Here is a 16,924-nt window from a genome sequence, read left to right as displayed (position 1 = left end):
ACACATATAGATAAAAGAATCAAGGATCTACTTATGTTTAATGTGTTAATTATGCTTATGTCCTTTACAAATACTATAAAATGTAATTTTAAAATATAATCTTATTCAAATGCTTCACAATGATTTTATCATCACCAGGTTCACAGTTTGAGTTTCTGACATAGTTTCCCAGGAAATGTCATCCTCACTTCCGCCCAAATTTTGACTCTATATATGATGTTGTCACTGGGAATTTTATTGCAGGCCACGGTATGTGACCACGCCACGTTATTCATCCTGTAAGCATATTCGCTTATATTGCTTTTTACAGTGACTTTTAAAGGCTTGTTTACAAGGACATCTGACACTTGCAAATGTGAAGCTATTTCCCTAGAAATAATTTCTAAATCGGTGTTAAAATTTTTCTTTGTTTCCTTCCTTACCAGTTCTGTCAGGTGGCTTCTGTAGGAACAGTGACGACATCATTTCCTGCTAATGTGTACTCCCCCAAAGAGCATTTTGTTGCTCAAAATCATTGAGAGAACACCCAGTAACATAGAGGGCTTTGTAAAGGTCAGAATATAAGTGACTCCCTCTTTTCTAAGAGATTATTGCAGGGTGTGGGTGGGGGGTTTATATTCAGGTGTGTATGATCACGCCCCGATGATAGCTGAGATTGCCCCAGCCAAGTTTAGACTGAAGAGGAGGATTGAGGACTGGGACCAAACAGCAACAAAGGGGAACTTGCAAAGAAACAAGCAGACGTGGAAAAAGAAAACCAGAAGCATCACAGAAGCCAAGGAAAGAAGTGTTTCAGGAATGCGGGAGTGGTCAGGAGTGTCATGTGCCCCTGAGAGGTCAAGTAAGGTAAGACCTGAAAAACCTCCGTGGAGTTAGTGATAATGTGACAAGGGGCAACATTAGTAAGTGCAGTTAAAGCGGAGAGTAAGGCTTCCCACCTGATTGCTGTGGCTTGTCACTGAGCATGAACTTCTCTAAGGAGTTTACCTGTAACAGAAGAGCGGGGAAGTCTAGAATGGATTTTGCTAAGAAGGGAGTGGACTTGCGGGCTGATATAAGGAGCCAATCGAGAGGGAAGTGTTGAAAGATTCCAGAGAGAAAGAAGATAATTGATAGCTTTCGAAACACTGTAGTAGATAATTTGGCAGCTGTAATTCAGCAAGGCCCATGATTATCTGACCTCAGTAGTCTCAAGCAACTGGCAATAGGCAAAAAGGACTTCACAGAACAGAGTTACGCCCTGGCCGTGTGGTTTCCAGGCAGCTTTTAGCTGTATTGAGCATGTTCTGCTCTCATAACACCTTAATGAAGGCTGAAAATAAGAAACGACTGGCCAGTCCTCTATCCTCAAAGGCCACACGGCTGAGTCCTAACAGACAGCAATCACCAAGCAAGGCAGTCCAGCTTTCCAGCAAGAATGACAGGACCTTGCTTTTTGGACAGGAACCCAACACGAAATACTATCGTAAACAGAAGACATTTTATTGGAATGACCCTGGAATCTCAAGACAAGGATGCAGCCAGACCTCAGGAATAGAACTAGAGACTAGGCACCTAAAAGGACCCAGAAACAGAAAGTCCTCTTTTGCAGAGTCTCGTATGTTTTGGGAAATGTTGGGAGTTTCCTTCTCACTGCTCTGGACTCAGCTCTATCCAATTGTCTGCCTTTAAGCTTTTATATGACACACACACACACACACACACACACACACACACACACACACACACACACACACCCCAAGCTGCTTTCCACAAAGTATTTGAAGTGGCCAAAAAAAGAAAAAAGAAAGAGAGAGAGATTACCAGAGGACAACCATGCTCGTAGTTCCGAATAATTAACTTCGTCCACACGCACACACACAATCCGCTGTGCAGCACTAGGGAGCTGAATTAGAAAACATCAACACCCCAAGAAGCTCATTTATTCCTTTAGCTTATGTCCTATTATAAGAGCTACCTGTGTCTTGGTCCTTCTCTTAGTCATGCGGGGCCATCCTGAGCTGAGAAACTCCCAAGCAGAAGGCACTCCCAAATTTACCACTAACTGGAAAACAAAATAGAGAGTTGCCTCTCTCCAGGTTCTGCTGTAAAAGGAATCGATGGGATGTTATCCTATATTGGCCTTTTCCTGCCCTGTATATTGCCATGCAATCTCCTCCCAGATGGTGAAGGTGGTGGGGAGGGAGAGCGGGGAGAACGGGGCAGTGTGGCTAAGAGACGGCCAGTGAAGTCAGCCAGGATGGCAGGCATGGAGTGGTTGGAGTGGAGAGAAAGGATGTAAGCCACTTTACTCTTAAGATAGCTGAGAAGTGACTCAGAAGTGAGTCATTAGATGACAAAAAGAAAAATAGGCAATGAGCTGGATGCTGTGATTGTCAAACTCAAACAGAATTCTTGTTTTGTTCGGGATTTTTAGTTTTTCTTGAAAAATGTAAGTGAAATTGTGGGAAATGGCAGTGGAGGCCCAGGTGAATATTAACACCACCTGATGGTCACTTGAGATGTGAACAAATGAAGTCCACAGGAGAAGAGGCCTCAGGAGAGAGTCAGATTTCAAATAAAGCAGGAGATGGGGGGCTTGTGCAGAGACTGGGGAAATGGAGGTGCTTGTTTACAGCCCTTGCACGGGAACAGAGGAAGTGGTTGGAAAGGGGGTTCGGCACTGGGCTTACATCAAAGGGGAGAAAGCACAGAACATAAAACAAGCCTGCAGGACAGTGACAACTATGATAAGGGGTTTGGACTCACTGGTGATACTAAACCAGTATATCATGTTGAGGACTATGGACTGTGAGGAAGCCAGCCCAGCCTTTGGTGTTTGGGTCAGTAAGTGGAGGCGCAAGGGTCGGAGGAGGGGTCTGTTGGCTACGCGTATGAGAGTTCTAGATTTGGCACACATACCCTTAGGTGGACGGCCAAGAGTGCAGCAGTTGGGGCAACAGTGGAAGAGATGTAGTGACCCAAGGGAAGATGCAAGAGAGGTTCTTCCACCCCAGAATTTCAAGAGTGTTGCTCCCAGGATGGAAAGCCCCCGCTGCCACTTAGCCCAGAGATCACAAACATAGAATTACACAGGGACGATGTTTAAAACACACACAGATTCCATGGAAAATAGTATGGAGGTATCTCAAAAATCTGAAAATGGAACTACCTTATGATCCAGCAATTCCACTCCTAGGTATCAATCCGGAGAAATCCAGAACTCTAATTCAAAAAAATTTATGCAGCCCTATGTTTATTGCAGCACTATACACAATAGCCAAGACGTGGAAACAACCAAAATGCCAATCGGTAGATGACTGGATTAAGGAACTCTGGTACGTTTATACAATGGAGTATTATGCAGCCATAAAGAAGAATGAAATCTTACCATTTGCAACAATATGGATGGACCTAGAGAACATTATGTTAAGTGAAATAAGTCAGACAGAGAAAGACAAATACCATATGATCTCACTTATATGTGGATTCTAAAGAAAAGAATAAATGAATGAATTAATCAGAAACAGTTTCAGAGACATAGAGGAAAAACTGAGGGTTGCTAGATGGGAAGGGGGTGGGGTAAGAGGGAAGATGAGGGGATTAGAAAGCACAGTCAGTAACCACAAGATTGCCACGGGGATATGAAAGTTAATTTGGGGAATGTAATCAATAATGTAAAGATTTTGTAGGGTATCCGATGCACACTTGTCTCGTTAGGGAGACCACCTAGGGAAGATGTAGATGCCTGATCACTGCACTGCACACCTGAAGCTAAAGCTGAACAATAATGAATGTCAACTACAAGTTTGTGTGTGTGTGTGTGTGTGTGTGTGTGTGTGTATAGTTACAAGAAGCAGAGTACAGCATTAGGAATAGAGACAGTGAAAATGTAATGGCTGTGTGCGATGTCAGAGGAGTAGTAGATGGAAGGAGAGGGGTTCACACAGTGTGAGGGATATAGATAATAAATGTCTAACTATTACTTTGTTTTGCGCAATTGAAACTAATAAAAAATTAGAAATAAAAAATAAATAAATAAAATAAAATAAAATAAAACACACACAGATTCATAGGCCTCACCTCAATCCTTCTGAACTAGAAACTCCCAGAGATAGGCCCCGGAATCTGTGTTTTTGGGTCGCTCGATGGCTTCAGAATTTCTGCACAGGAGGAACTTAAGGGTGGTGATATAATTGGAAAACAGAAGCAGTGACTCAGAAGATAACCAACTTTATAGATTTTCATATTCTTAAGCCCCCACTTATCTAATTGTACTAAAACAAACCAAAAAGTAACTCATAATTCCCAATTTTCAGTTCTGCTGTTCCTCCTCTTTTTCCTACCTGTCATTATTTTAATTTGAAATCATTGAATTGAAATCATTGGTGATTTTAAAAACGGACGCTTTTGATGTTGCATTTATCAAATTTTCCAATATTAAATAAATGAATGTTCTGGAACACCTGGAAAGTGCCCAAAAGTAAATACAACAGGAAAATCACCTGTATTCCCTCTTCCCACACCATCCTTAACATTAGGCAGTATCTCCTTCCATTTTTATTTCTCTCTACAAAGTTTCTTTTTTTAAAATTTGTAATCATAATACAGATAGAAAAAGAAACTTTGTAATCTTTTCTATATGTAGTTTTTTACACTAGTTTCTAATTTAGTAAGAAACTAGTGAAAGAAAATTTGTAATCATAATATATAGGTAAAAATATATTCTGCTTTCTTAAACTTACTAGTTCATCATAAACACTCCCCGTGTTTTAAATCATTATTCTTAAAAATATATGTAATAGCTTCACAGTATTATTTTGAATAAATAAATCATAATTATCTAACCCGTTTTTTGTTATTGGATCTTTAGAGTTGTTTATTCAGTCTACAAATATTCATCAACTTTGTATTATATGCTGGACAGGGTTTTGGGTCCTGGAGATAGAATGGTAAAGAAAGAAGGCAAATTCTCATGGGGCTTACATTCTAGTGGGGGGAAGACTGGCAATAAACAAATGTCAGGCGATAATAAATGCAAGAAAAAAATAGGGAAAGGGGGATAGGGAATGACAAGACTGCTATTTTATACAGTATGGCTAACATAAAAAACACTGCAATGCATAGATTTGTTCACAATACTTTTAATTTTTTTCAAATTATTTTGCCAAGATAGTATACCAGGGAAAGAATTACTGAGTCAAGAAGTGTGAATATTTTTCATATTCTTATCAAGAAATTACGTATTCTTAATTAGATTTCAAAGGGTTGTAACAACCTTTGAGGTATGATCATTGGGTATTTATACTAGTTTGTAATCTTCGTTTATTTGAATTATTTATTTTTCAAATTGCATTAGTCTCTTTTTGTTCTTTTGATAATCTTGTCCAGAGTTAACTACTTCCACTTACAGGTGATGAAACATCTAAGGAATCCACTTCAAATGTTGGCTGTGAGCATGGTCTTTCCCTTCACTTCAACTCTGAATTGAAACTTTTGATCCTGTTTTTCATATTCCAGCCCCAGAAGTAGCTTTCACTGCAGAAGTTATCTGAAGACAGTCTTATGCTTTATAGTAGTGGTCTACAATCATGCTTTAGCTTCTCCAAAAACTCTACACAGGATGGATTTAAATATGCATTAAACTAAGAAGCATTCTCTCAAATGAGTTTAAATGCATTTTATTTTTAGACAACCGACATGACATGATTTTCTTAAAAACAACGCCTCTGCTCCAAATCAATCAAGGTCAAAATAGACGGAGAGCTCCAGGTGACCCCTGTTCCATCCGTCCTAGTGCTGTTGTGTAGGTGAAAAGCAGCTGCCAGTTATGATGATGACAGGTGATGGATCCCACTGGCCCACTGTGTTAACATTTTTCCATTAAAGAGAATCACCTATGGGGTCACACCATCCAAACCGCAGTCCAGCAGAGCAACCGTGCCACCTGGATTCAGGTTTTCACCAATAAAGAACTGGTAGATTTTGAAATGAGCAAGGATGTGCTTGATTTGTTCAGTGGTCCCTGTCATAAAAGGTGCGACTCTTTCTGGTCTCTGTTCTTCAAGTTTCCTTTTGATTGATTTCATGTCATCTTTGATGTACTTCTTGTAGGCTTCTTTTGTGAATTTGGTTTCCTGCAAATGATGGTTCATGACCACGTCAACACCAGCGACTACTGTGCTTTCGGGACCTTCGCCCTCCGGGCCTTCACTGCCACCAATGAGCGAGTCATCAATGTCACCCTCTGTCCTACTGACCCTCTTCCCCTCCACTTCCAGGCACAGCCCGTCCACAATCTCCCGGATCTTGCAGATATGGGAGAACATCTCATGGCTGATGAGGTCCCTATAGAGGATCGTTGGCGGCTGGAAGGAGACGACAGAAGCGATGGCTTAGCAAGTGTGATGCAGCCAGAGCAGCACTCATGGGGAGCCGGGGACAGGCGGAAAAGCAATTATTTATTTATTTAAACAAGCACTTAAAGACTAGGGAAATTAACTTTTATCATATTTGCTGCAAATAAGTTTTCCAGAGTCTTGATCAACTCTTAATTTTGCTGTTATGCTGCTTTCTATTTACATAACCACCAGTTGTCCCAACACTCCTTGCTGAATGATTTTTTCCTCATACAGTTATATTTGTTATACATTAACATTTTAAGTATATTAGGATCTGTTTCAATGTTGTTTATCTTGTTCATTTATCTGTCAATTTTGCATTAATACCACACTATTTTAATTATTCAATTATAAGACATTCTAATATTTGGCAATTCTCCCTAATTATGTTTAGCTTTAACATATATCCTTTTGTTATTCTTTATTCCCCTAAATAAAGTTTTACTGCTTTGATCAAATATTTATCCCAGTCTGCTCCCAACTATTTTTGTATTTTTGATGCTCTTAGGAATGACATTTCCCTTTCACCACATTTTAAAAATGTTACACAGGCTAGTTATTAATTTTTGTATATTTGTCCAATCCAACCATTTTATTAAACTCTTTTTATCAATTCGAATAGCTTTTTAATGGAATTTCTTTAATTTTACAGGTATACAATTCATTTTCCCTATATTTCTAGTAGGTTTTACCCTATATTTTACCCATGTTTTACATGATGTTTTCAGATTTATTACTGTTATGTTTTTATTTTGGAATATATCGCTTATCAGAATAAAGTTACTCTCTTTGCTGAATGGCTTTGTCCTTGAATTTTACTTTCTTTATCTTTACTTGTGCCTAATACATCTTTGCTTTGCTTTTATGTTTAACCTTTTCCTTTTTATTTTAGCTATGTGTGGTGGACACCTGTAGGATTGCCTGTCACTCACCTCTTGTCTTCCAAGCACTGGGTTACCATTGGTGCTACCATGTTAGCACAGAGCGACCCCATCTCCTGGCCAAAGCTGATTGGACTTGGTATGGACACCTGACCTGGGAGTGGCCAATCATGGTACCCTAATCGACTGTCCACAGTCTATTGGTTCGTGTAGGCACGCTGACCTAACTTGAAGTATTACTTTGACTTGAGGTTCTTTGACTTGAAGTACTACTCAGAGGAGTCCAAATTCATCCTGGTGGTTTATAGCCTAAAATTTTAAAACCAGGAACTCTCTGAGGCCTTGCTTTTCAGCACATGGGGAAAACTAGCGTCCAGCAAAAGAGAGTGAAGCTCACCCACAGAATCTCGGCAGCGATTAATGAGACAATATTTGAATGTCATCCAAGTCCTCAGTTTCTGGTGTTCCTGAGGTGCAGCTGCATGTTACACTATAACAAATATATTTAAAATGTTAATATATAGCAAAAATATATAAAATGTTAATATACAACAAATACAGCAGCACCTATAGTTCAATTGTACTTTGGGTTTTGTGAAATGGCTCCATCTTGGTCCAATAAATCTTCCTTTTTGCTCAGGCTAATTTGAATTGGTGTTCTGTAACTTGCCACCAAAATATTCCTAGCTAATATAAGAGATATCTTGGTAACCAGCTGAGGTTTACTCTTGACGCAGGAATGCAAGCGAGATACCTTTCTAATTTCTAGAAATAATAATTATTTTTTGATGTTATATTGATCAGCTCAGTTCTTCAGGAAATGAAGAGAGGGGAGAATACAACACATTGTTTAGACTGTCTTGGTCCCATTCTCCTCGTCTCTTATTTCGATAATGCAAGGCACCATTTCTCCCACTGGAGTGAGGTCCTAAATTGTCCCAGTCACCGTGGGACCATTTCCCCAAAGCACGTGTCTGAGCAGCAGAAGATTAGTTTCATGGTCTCTGGATGAAGTGAAAAGAAAAAGACCAGATTGATACACTTTGAGAAGAACGTGCTCCCTTTTTAAAACATACCCTGCAATGCTGTCTTCAAGGCTGTCAGCTGTGCCTTTTGCCAGCTAAAGGTAGCTAGAGAAGGAAAAGAATCACTTCAGGGAACTGACTTTCCAAGAGGAACATTCATCCTGTCACCTCCCAGCATTCTCAGGGAACTGATGGTCAAAGTCAGCCTCTCCTGCCATGTGACACTGAGGGGCACTGATCCTAGATGAAGACTGTATCAAAGACCACCACATCTCCCTGATTGCTGTGCTGCCAAGAAGTCCACGATCTGTACGTCTGCTTTCAGGACATGCAATTACCAATTTGGGATGGTTTTTAGTCCCTTACTACTGTTTCCCCAAAAATAAGACCTAGCCGGACAACCAGCTCTAATGTGCCCTTTGGAGCAAAAATTAATATAAGACCCTGTCTTACAGTAAAATTTTATATATACTATTAATTTTACTATAATATAAGATGAGGTATAATATAATATAATATAATATAATATAATATAATATAATACCGGATCTTATAATAATTTTTGCTCCAAAAGATGCATTAGAGCTGATTGTCCGGCTAGGTCTTATTTTCGGGGAAACAGTAGCAACTCAAGAAATCAAATAACTCCGCTGAGTGCCAGAGGCCCTAGTTCATTGACTGAATCACTAAATCAGACTAATTGAGGTAACAAATATGCCTGAATAGTGCTTCCTTGAGAAAATGCAACCCTCAGAAGACATGACATTTACTTCTGACATGGCTGGACGTATTGACAACAAGGCATTTCTGAGACTGCTTTTGATTTGCATTGATTCAAAGAAATATGGAAAGAATTTTAACTGTCCAAAAGTTTGCCCTGATTCAAACACAAACAGAAACCCAAATGGAAATTTGTAAGTAGTATGCAGATCTAGCCCAAGTCACAACAATTGAACGCTTTTATCGCCCGACAGCAGTTTTCACACGCATATGAAATGATTTGAGGGGTCTGGTGCAGTTCATCATGGGTCAGGTGTCAATGTCACAAATGGCTTCCAGAAATTCTGACAGTTGTTTGGCTACTGTGTTGGCAGTCTCAGCAGGACAACTAAGAAGTACAACAGCATTCATTCCTTTCTTAGTTCTCCATGTGGTACTTTGAAGACAAAAGTGAGTGAGGACCAATAACCTACTAGTCCTGCCAACTTGACAGATACCTACAGAACGTTCAGTTTAGCTCTTTTAATCACAATGAAACAAACACTAGGAGAAAAAAAATCAGAAGCTTCCTTTAATAACTGGGTTATAAAGTCAACAGCAAGAAGAAAATCTTGTAATGCAATGTGATATGATGCAAAAGGTATCCACAAGAGTCTGTAACAGCACAGAGAGGGAAGACATTTTCCTGAAGATTGCCAGGCCCCATGCGGATATGTTAAACAGGCTGATACTTTAATCAGTGCTTAGAACCCTAAAATGAGCTTAAAAGATATGGAGATTTTATTTTCAATTAACTATTCATAGACCAAATAGCAAATTAAAAATAACATTATGGAACTATCCTTTTTTGCCAGCAAAAAAGCTCTAAAGAGAAAGAAAGGGTAACTATGGTTTACCTTTGCAAATAAGGTACTTCAGCTATAACACAAAAGAATTGGACTTTTTTTTCCCCTAGCTTTACTACTTATGCGCTAGTTTATTTTCACAAATTATTCAAAATCCCTTTGTCACATGCACCAGATTTCAGAAACACTTCACCAACTACGAGCAGTAACGTGGACCTAATCAACATAGAATATAACCCATGAACCACACAGTTCATTTTTCTTCTTCTGACTTTGATACCAAAAGATGTTTTATGAGTGAACGTGATTATCTTCTAGGAGTTCAGCTCGGACTATCGCCAGCTTCCTTGATTGGCCATTATGGACTATTTAACTATTTCTCTATACCCTGAGAGAGAAAATCTCCTAAAGCACTGCTCCGAGAGGCAGCATGGTTGAATTAGGGTGGAAAGACAGTGTAACTGCAGTCAGGAGACCAAAGCTTGGCTTCCAGGTCTGCTCTAGTTGACCTTGTTTAGTGTTACTTCATCTATTGCCAACACAGGTAGACTCTGAGTGTCACTGAGGCCCAAGGGCTTACAGGTGAAGCTCAGCTGCTGATTCTCTCAGCCCTTGGATTGGCTGAGTGGCCACAAACTGACTCAATTGTATGTTCAACCCCCATATGCTGTAAAAATATTGTCAGTTTCTATGAGTGTATGATTTTGACTAGCATTGGCATTTCTCAGTCTAGAAATACAAAGGCTGAAATAGGATCAAAGCTTTGAAAAGGCGTGGTGTGAAACAGTGACAACTTGCCCGTTTTTGGGTTTCCTGTCTGTTCTTCCTCTCCTCCTACCCATTTTCCTTAGAGCTAGCATAGAGATGATTCTAAACATATCCTCCTGAAATCCCACTAGTGATACCCGTTGTCTATAAGGAAACGTCTAAACATGGCCTGTAATACCTATCTTACTGAAACCTGTGTCCACTTTTCCAGGCTCATCTCTAATACTGCCACAAGAAACCCAGCAGCAACGTCACGTGGCTTCTAGCTCCTTGGACGTTCCATGCTTTTTCATGCCTCCAAGCCTTTGCTCGAGCAGCACTCTGTGATTACAATGCACATACCTGGTAAATTCCAACTCCTCTTTCATATATCAACTCTTCTAGGAAGCTTCCCTCACCCAGAACCCCAGACCCCTGCAATCCCACCCTACTAGAGCCAACTGCTTCCTCCTTTTTGATTCCCTGTCCATCTTGAACACATTTCTGTGATTGCACTCATTGCAATATTATGATTTGCAGGCCTGCCTCTCCCACTAGGGAGGGACCACACCTTATGTGTCTTGGTTATTCTGAGGGCTGGCACTGGAGGACTGGGGTAACGTTTATTGGGCAGATGGACATCCCAACAGATGGCTGAATGGATGAACGAATCCAAGTTAATGTGGTATTGTTCACCAAATCTCAAAACTCTGGTACTAGAGCTTTATGAATAAAAAGAGATGTCATTTTACATATTGTACACTTGTTTGGCACTTAGCATGTCACAATTTATCCTTTAATATTAATCTCTTGTTTCTCCCAGGAGATCATAAATTACCAACACACATACAGGTGAGGCATGCTGTATGTAGCATGGGACTTAATAATTCTAATATACACTTTTATATTGCAAGTGTCTGATCTCTAAGACAAGTCCAGCTACTTAATGTTCTAGGGGTCCTCTTGGGAGCAGCATTATTTAATGGGTGGCTAGTTAGAACTGTGTGGAGCTTAAGACTTGCTGCCAAAGCCATAGGACTGCCATTCTTCTCATCTCTGGAGGTTTTCATGTGAATTAGTAAGAACACTTCCTTATCTTTACTTCTGAACACAGAACTTGGCTGAGTAAAGTAAATAGAGGTAGAATCAAATGACTGAGTTTCCCCTCTAATTCAAAGCATCATGTCTGAATAGAATAATGGAGTTTAATTAGGGATTTGGATTGTTTTTGTGTGTATGTGTGATTGCAAAAAAAAAAAAAAAGTGGTTGTTACAGCAAAGAAAAAATCTCAGAACAAAATGGGACTCTCAAATTGAGTGAGACTTACCTTTCTACTTCATTGTCTTCCTCTCAGTCCTGAAATGCAAGAACTATGGTGATTATGGTGGTCTTTTCCTACTGCTATTCTTCTCGTCTAAATCAGGGGTCCAAAATCATGAAAATGCAACTGGCTAGTGAAACAGGACTTTCTGCCACTAAATAAAGCCCCATGTGACACCCCTAAGAAAGTCCTTGGCTTTTCAGCACTCATCAGATCAGCCCTTGCGATGTTATGTTTTGAGAAATATTGGACTCTTCTAAGCTTATGGAGTTTCTGCTTTCAGGAGGCATTTTTTTTTTTTTAACTGCATAACCAAAAGAGTGTCTTTTTGAGTTTGGACTTCCTAACCTTGAGAAGGAGTTGACGTGCTTCTTCACTAAGTGTGAAATGAGCAGATGGTGTTGTTTCACTCCAATTTGTTTTGCATGGACTGCGGAGAAGGCTGTGGGGGGAGGGATAAATGTATTCTACCCCTGATTGCTAAACACAACTTAATGGCACAAAAAAGCCACTTCACTAACATTGGAGCATCTACTTCTTAATAAGGACTGTTGCTTTACTACTCCACGTCAGTCTGGAAGTTATTATTATCATGTTGTCCTCTTTATCCAGAAGGGATTATATTCTCATTACAGCAAAAAGCACCATATTTGGATGGCCCAAGCTGATAATCGAAGGAGCCTTGCTGTGAGCCCTTTGAGGTAATAAAAGTCATCCAATACATACTTTTAAAAACAGCAGTTGCCCCCTCCAGCACGTTCACCTCATTTTCAACTCCACATTCAGTTCGCCAACATCCAAAGATGTCCCCAGTAAATCAAAGCAAGGAGCCTGATACCCTCATGGAAAAGGTACTGACTTCCCAATGGCCCTCAGCTAGCTCTCTGTCTGGACTGCTAGGAGGGATATAGGTCAGAAAAGTGGTTGTGAGACCTCATCTTCCACTTCATGCTACAGAACGTTAGGACCTTCCACCTGGCAAGTAGATGGAAACTCTAGTCCAATCTCACCCGAGGAACAGGGCTCAAAGGGCTAAGAGGGGCTATCTGCTCTGTCAGCTGTCACCATGTGCGTGCTGCTTCCACCACACACTTCTCCGATACAGCTGTGACACTCTTTGTATGCCCCGACCCCATCCACTGGCACAAACACATCACTAACTAATATAGACTTTGCTGAAGCTCTCGCTGGGTAGAGGGAAGGAATGGGAGAGAGAGTTCCATACCGCACAGAACCGCCCCAGACGTCATTGTCTGCATGAGTATGTGTTTGTTAGCAGTTCTCCACTCCCTTCTTTCATCCATAGGGTTCTGAAGTCAGTTCCGCCCCCAAGTTTGCATAGTCCCCTCAGTAAAAACATAACAATAGTGGACCTATCACCCTCTTTGGAAGGCTAGCTAGTAGCCATCATCTATCATTATGTAAGTCTCACCGCCACCCCAAGAGACACTGAATAACATCCAATATTCTCCCCCATAGGAAATCTTGTTACAATCTCCTTCACTTCCCGTACCATCTCTGGCCCACTCTCCAGAATTCACCCAGGCTACATCCCACTTTGCTCTGTACCTCTCGGCAACCAAGGCTTACCTTAGCCCTCCCTGGCTTGGGTGACCTATTTTGGACACCCTTTTTCAACCAGGCTCAGCTGTCCTGTTAGGACGAGGACCATGCACCACCCCTCTTTAGGTGAGAGACCTCGCAGCTCCCATGCTGTCTGGACACTCACTGGGAGTGACGAGTTGGTGACACCGAATCACTGTCCTTACATGGGTCTTAACGCAGCATGTACAGAAAATTCACAAGTGTGTTCACCTGCCACCAATACCCTTAACTGTGGCCTCAGATACCCACTAGTGGCCTTGGAGCCTGACTGTAAGCTGAGATAGCTGATCACAGCTCAGCCTGGACTGTTCTTGGTCTGTGCTCTGTCCATTCTCTGTTGACCACCTTGCCGGTTTGACAGATGCCCCTTTGGACCTGGCTGCCTTTGGAATGCCGACCCTCAGAATTAGGACCTGGCCTCTGCCCTTGCTGTGAGGGTTGCTGCTGCTTTGGGGCTCCCGTCTTTTGGCTCTGGTGGCTCTGCCCCCCACAACTGTGGGGAGGCCCCTGCCTGGGCCGCTTGGTCAGCATCTGCCACCCTCCCGCACTACAGTCACTAAGGTGGCACAAAACAAAGTTGGACTTTCTAGGGAGAGAACTATACGAACCGACGAAGTTATAATCGCTTTGCCAGGCATCTGGTATTGAATCAGACAATCTGGTGTTTTAACATCTTGTCTAGTTAAAAAAACAAAAAAAATTAAAGGACGCACATATTTCTAAATAGTTATGAGGTAAAATAACTATTTCTAAACTATACATATATGTAATGCTACACAAATGGTAAATGCAAGACATTTAAATGAGGCAAATAAATTATTTAAATCAATTTTCATGTTGCCCCCTCTTCCTTCTGAACCCCACCCCAAATACAGGTTTGGTATATTTATAGAAAAAAACCTAGAAACCTAAATTATTATTGTTGAATGCTGAACCTCCTCCCCTTTTAATTAAAAAATACACAGTAACTTGCTCTCTGATTTTTCAAGACAAAATATGTATGGTAGGGAGATATATAGACAGTAGCACTATGTATTCCACCAGCTACTGAGGAATATTTTCCAATGCTTGGTTTTCAACAGAATGCAAAATGTGGTCTCCCTGGAATTTGTCTCCTAATCTTAAGAGTACAGATGGGTTCCAAAGGACATTTAATCATGATTTTCATTCCTTTTCACTTAATAATGTACTTTTAGAGTGCTATTTGATATCTAAGAGACTCTTGTGAGTTCTTTTAATAATTTCCTCTGTTTTGAACTAAGAAGCATTTTTGCCAAACAGGGCTGGAAACTACAAAGCTTTGGGACTATATTAAACTATACTGGTTTTTCTTTCTTTCTTTTTTTTTTGAAAGCTTGCCAGAAAATTATCTTCTCTAGTTTATAATTTTTTCCTTTTCTTTCTCACCTACCAATTGAATAAATGTTAAAAGGTCACATCTTTCTCATTCTATCACCAAAGTAAACATTTCTCCAATTATCCATAAAGGGCAGATGTTTCCAAGGAATTATTTACTGTTTATTAGCACAAAGGCAAAGGCTATCACGGAAGGCACTGTGTCACACACATGAGTTCTTAGCAACAGCGTTTAAGTCTCCCTAAGGTTAGAAAGGAAAAAAAAAGAAGTCATGCCACATCGACTATATTTCTAAGGTTTTGTTACTCAACTGCTGAAATGCATCTCTCTTGTGGATCTGAAGGATTACTTCTCGTCAGTATCACCTTTACAATTCATTTGTCTCACAAATGTTTATTTCCTGGTGCTCTTTTGGACACCGGATATATAGCAGTAAACAAAATAGAAAAATCCCTGCGCTTTACAGCTGCGAGAAGAAAGTCTCAGTTTCTTTGCCAGTGCCAGCTTATTAAAAGTAAATACAGTACATAAAAGCTTACTAGAATGTAAAAAAAAGCCAGGCTTCTGCAGTCAGACTGTCCGTTTGTCTCTGGGTAGCATCCTCCTGGGAGCAAGGACTGCGATGCATGCATCTCCAAACTTCTCCTCTGCCCAGGTCAGTGTTTGTTAAACCCGTCAATAATTAGTCGTAACCATGGATTGTCCGGTTCCAGACAAAGAACCCTCTGGATCCTTAGAATGATTTCTTTATGTAAGTGACCAACAATTTTTCAAACTTACCTGATTGTCCACATGCAACAACCATTCTTTAAACAACTGCAGTGTAAGAAAAAGTAGTTTTAGTAATTGCACTTTAATCGAGTCAAGTAAGGAAATATTCTCACTTGTCTCACCTATGTTGGTCTTATACGTACAATGCTACAGAGTGGCATGCATTACAGAGTAAACTGGGACCGTGCAGGGAAGTCCCATCTACCCATATTCCCCTCTCCCTACCCGCAATTTATCTCTTGTACCCAGATGTCTGGATGCAGGAAAAAATCCATCACTGGACTGGTTATTGCACTGTACTGAATTGCCTTCTCTAGGTATCATTTTTAAAATACGCAGACATTTCTTGGAGGATTATCATACTTTCCTAAGAGACACTGCATCCAGAAGATTGAAGGGAACTAACACTTAAAGTGTTCAGACTGCATGCTAGGCACTTTACGTGTCACATTGGTTAATTCCTCAATGATCTCTAAAAGTAGGTTTTCTCATCGTATTGATGAGGAATCTGGGGTCCAGAGAGGTTAAACGACAAACTCCCAGATCATACAACCCTTCATGCTGGAGCCAATAGTCAAATGTGACCTTTCTCTCCCTCGGACTGAATTCATCTATCATACTCCTTTTGCCCTGTGGCACACAAAACCTAAGGACAGCCTTGAAAATGATGACTGCCTGGCAAGAGGGTTGAAAGTGAGGGGAAAACAAAGAAGCAAAATGAGAGACAAAAAGGAAACATTTTGCTGACTTCCAGTTTTCTTTGAGGTCAGATTCAGCACAGGGCTACATTCCTATTGCTTTGATAAAATTCCTGATTCTCAGAAATACTGACTTGGCAGGACCGCAGAGGTCATCTAGCCCAACCCACCAGTAAAAGCTTGATTCAGTCATTAACTCGTTTTATTACTGTTGGGTGATCTGGGAAGGAGTGTCATTGACTTCACAAGTGAGAGCATTTCTCTGAACCATAATTTTTCAGTCTCATCATAGACTTGTCTAGAGAGATTTGACCGTAAATAACATGAATTCTTCACATCTATGTAGCGTTTCACAGTTGTCGAAATGCCTTCACATACACTATGCCCTTTAAACTCTCATTTCTGTGACATAAGAAGGGGAGTTGTTTTATAGTGGCAAGAGTCCAGACCTGGGCCAGCTAGATCTGGGTACAAATTCCCACTCAGTGACATACCAGTCACGTGAACTTGGGGAGAACATTTAACCTCTTTAAGCTTCCTCGGGAAAGTTGCCTTTCCTTTAAGCTCCCAAGC

This window comes from Rhinolophus sinicus, linkage group LG03 (assembly GCF_036562045.2).
Source record: "Rhinolophus sinicus isolate RSC01 linkage group LG03, ASM3656204v1, whole genome shotgun sequence".
Lineage (NCBI taxonomy): Eukaryota > Metazoa > Chordata > Mammalia > Chiroptera > Rhinolophidae > Rhinolophus > Rhinolophus sinicus.
The sequence above is the reverse complement of the archived record's forward strand: the minus strand, read 5'-3'. Positions refer to the sequence as shown.